Raw genomic sequence first — 4454 nt, forward strand, 5'->3', positions numbered from 1 at the left:
GAAAGAGCAAATATTTTTTGAAGAAATAATTACCAAATCTTCTCAAAATTTATTAAAATTTATTATTATTTATTATTATTTAATAATAATTTATTATTCAACAAAGTCTAAGTTGGACAAAGAGATCCACACCTATGTATGTAATAGTCAAACTGCCAAATGACAGAAAGAGAAAAGAAAGCAGCAAGAGAAAAATTACTAATCACATACAAATAATTCTCAAATATTTAATAGCTGATTTCTGTTCAGAAAATTTGGAGGCCAAAAGAAAGTAGTATGACATATTTAATGAACTTAAAGGAAAAGGAAAAAACTGGCAGTGAAAAACTATATCCCACAAAACTATCCTTCAAAACATCGAGAAAAAATTTAAACATTCCCAGATAAGCAAACAAACAAACAAAAAAAGAATTATAGTTAGAGACCTATCTTACAAGAAATACTGGAAAAAATAATGTTTAAACCAGTTTAGTTTAAAAGGGTTGGAAGCATATCGAATATGGCCCTGAACATGATGCCATTAAATTAGAAATATATAGGAAAAGATATTTGGGGAATTCACAAATATGTGGAAATTAAACAACACACTTCTCAATAACCAATTGTCCTAATAAGAAATCACAAAGGAAATTAGAAAATACTTTGAAATGCATGAGATAGAAAACACAAATACCAAAACATACAAGATGTAGGTAAAACAGTGCTTAGCAGGAAATTTATAGTCTCGAATATTTTAAAATAAAGCAGAAATTAAGCCATTTCAAGATATACCAGAACACAGAAAAATGTTACTAGAAGATCTATGAGAATTGCTAAAGATAATCTTTCAGGCAGGAAAGACAGGACACTGGACAGAAACTCAAACCTGTATGAAAAAATAAAGGGCACTGATAAAGGTAACTACATAGATCAATAGAAATAGTATAAAATAAATTTCATTTGTAACTTTATTCTTCTATGTTTTTAAAAAGACATTACCATTAAATAATAAGCAACAAGATGTGTTAATAGTCTATTTAAAAGCTTAATGTGTATGATAATAATAGCATAAAAGGAAGGATGGGGGAATGGAGGTGTATTTGAGCAAAGTTTTTAAATAAAATGTCAAAATAAAATTAATTCAATGCAAACTAGATTGTTTCAAGCTAAGAATTCAACCAGGGCAACCACTAAGAAAATAACTCAAAACTTAATTGAAAACTTAAAATCTGCAAAGGAAATTGAAAATCACGTTTCCTAAATTTCCTTAATCATAATAATCATCTGGAATATTTGTAAAAATAAAAATGTCTGTATTCACTGGCTTATTCCAGGCCCACTCTATTAATTAGTAGAATTAATCTCCAGCACTCCCAAGTGATTCTTATCACAAAAATGTGGTTTTAAAAACACTACTGCACAAAATCAGTTACTTTAAATTTTTATTAATTATTGAAAAATTAATGATGACCTCACTCATTTGTACCTTGGCCCACAGATACTGAGTTTGGGAGATAATTGTGAAATGATTGTTTTCCAAATAAATATGCTATCTTTTGTTTGGCTAAATAAATAAATAACTAAATAAAAATCAATTAATTAAAAAATAGAATGGTACACTACAAAATACCTGTTTAATCAAAAAGAAGTCAGCAACAGAAAAATAGAACAAAAAAGAAATAAAACATATAGAATATAAATAATAGAATGACAGATATAAAGCCAACACTGTCAGTAATTACATGAAATTTTAATGAATTTAACACACCAATATAAAAGTGAGAATGGCAGAATGGATTTTTAAAACACCACACAACCATAAAAAAATAAAAACAGCATACAACTATAGGCTGTTTATAAGACACAGTTTAGATTTATTGTTGAAAGTCAAAGGTTGGGAAAAGTTATACCATGCAAACAGTAACAAAAAGAAAGCTGGAGTGGCTATACTAATAATATAAAATAAGCTTTAACACAAAAATTAGTTTTTAAATGTCTATTTATGTATTTTTGAGAGACAGAGAGAGAGAGAGATTGAGCATGAGCAGAGGAGGGGCAAAGAGGGAGACAGGAGACAGAGAATCTAAAGCATGCTCTGCACTCCCAGCGCAGAGTCCAACACGGGGCTAAAACTCAGGAACCACAAGATCATGACCTGAGACAAATGAAGAGTCAGGTGCTTAATTGACTGAGTCACCCGGGCACCCCCAAAATTATTATATATAGTAAAAGACATACTGTAATGATAAGGGAAATGAGTTCCTCAGAAAGATATAACAATTGTAAGCATAGGTGTGAATAACAACATAGTCTCAGATTGCATGAAGCAAAAACAGACACACTGAAAATAGAAATAGACAATTCACCAGCAGGAGTTAGAGAATTATATATCTCGCTTGCAATAATAGGATACAATAACTAATCAGAGATTTATAAGAAAATTGAAGCTTTGATTAGCACTATATTCAAGCTAGACTTAATGTATAGAATATTTAAAACAAACAAATATAATACAAAATATTTCCAGACAGACATGAAACATTATTAATGATATATTATATGAAGGACCATAAAAATATATTCAATAAAATTAAATTTATTGAAATTATAAAAGCACAGTGTCCAATCACACTGAAATGATATTAGAAATCATTAATAAAAGAGAACTTGAACAACTGCACAAATATGAGGAAATTAAACAACACTGTCCAAATAACAAATGGGTCCAAGAGGAAATCACAAGGGAAATAAGAAAACACCTTGAGAAATGAAAACAAAGCTACACAACAATCTTTTGGAATAAAGCTAAAGCAATGGTCAGAGGCAAATTTATAGCTGAAAATGCCTATATTAAAAAAGAAAATTGATATCAAATCAAAAACCTATCATCTCACATAAAGAAACTATTAAAAGAAGAACAAACTAAATGCAGAGCAAGCAAGATAAAATTAATAAATATTACAGTGGAGCTAATAAATAAAATAAAGAAGGGGTGCCTGGGTGGCTCAATTGGTTAAGTATCCGACTCGATTTTGGCTCAAGTCATGATTTCATGGTTCATGAATTCATGCCCATCATCGGGCTCCCTCTCCCTCTCCTGCTAGCACACGTGCTCTCTCTCTCTCAAAATAAATAAACTCAAAATAAAATGAAGAAAAGAGAAATAATGGAAAAAATCAGCAAAACTATAAGTTGCCTTTAAAAAATCAACAAAATTGACAGATCTTGAGCTAGACTGATCATAAAAAAACAGATGAGATTCAACTTATCAAAATCAGGAATGAAAGAGAAGACATTATTACCAACCATAAAAAAAATAAGAAAATACTATGGACAATGATATGCGAAAAATTAGACAAATTAAATGAATGAACAAATACCTAGGAACATAAAAACTACTGAGCTAACAAATGAAGATATAGAAAATCTGAATAAATATTTAAGTAGTTAAGATATTCATTAAGAAAAAAACGATATTCGGCTTCTGAGGGAACATGGCAGCGTAGGAGGACACTGGGCTCACCGCGCGTCCTGCTGATCACTTAGATTCCACCTACACCTGCCTAAATAACCCAGAAAACCGCCAGAGTATTAGCAGAACTGAGTCGCCTGAGCCAAGCGCAGACGAGAGGCCCACTGAAGAGGGTAGGAAGGGCTGCAAGGCGGTGCGCGCTCCATGGACTGGCGGGAGGGAGCCTGGGCGGAGGGGCGGCTCGGCGGCCAAACAGAGCCCCCGAGTCTGGCTTGCAAAAAGCGGAGGGGCCTGACAGACTGTGTTCCGACAGCAAGCGCGACTTAGCGGCTGGGAGGTCATAAGTTAACAGCTCTGCTCAGAAAGCGGGAAGGCTGGAGAACAAATGGAAGGAGAGCTGCTGAGCCCACTGACGACAGACCTCAGTTTGGTGGGGAACAAAGGCGCTCGCCAGCGCCATCTCCCCCGCCCATCCCCCAGCCAAAATCCCAAAGAGAACCAGTTCCTCCCAGGGAACATGCTTGCTCCACGCAAACACCCAACTCTGCGCTTCTGCGGAGCCAAACCTCTGGCAGCGGATCTGACTCCCTCCTGCTGCCACAGGGCCCCTCCTGAAGTGGATCACCTAAGGAGAAGCCAGCTAAGCCTGCCCCTCCTGCCCCTGTGCACCTTGCCTACCCACCCCAGCTAAGACACCAGATCCCCAGCATCACAAGCCTGGCAGTGTGCAAGTAGCCCAGACAGGCCACCCCACCCCACAGTGAATCCCGCCCTTGGAGAGGGGAAGAGAAGGCACGCACCAGTCTGACTGTGGCCCCAGCGGTGGGCTGGGGGCAGACATCAGGTCTGACTGCGGCTTCACCCACCAACTCCAGTTATACACCACAGCACAGGGGAAGTGCCCTGCAGGTCCTCACCACACCAGGGGCTATCCAAAATGACCAAGCAGAAGAATTCCCCTCAGAAGAATCTCCAGGAAATAACAACAGCTAATGAGCTGATC

This window comes from Herpailurus yagouaroundi, unplaced genomic scaffold (assembly GCF_014898765.1).
Source record: "Herpailurus yagouaroundi ecotype Mexico unplaced genomic scaffold, PumYag 67158, whole genome shotgun sequence".
NCBI lineage: Eukaryota > Metazoa > Chordata > Mammalia > Carnivora > Felidae > Herpailurus > Herpailurus yagouaroundi.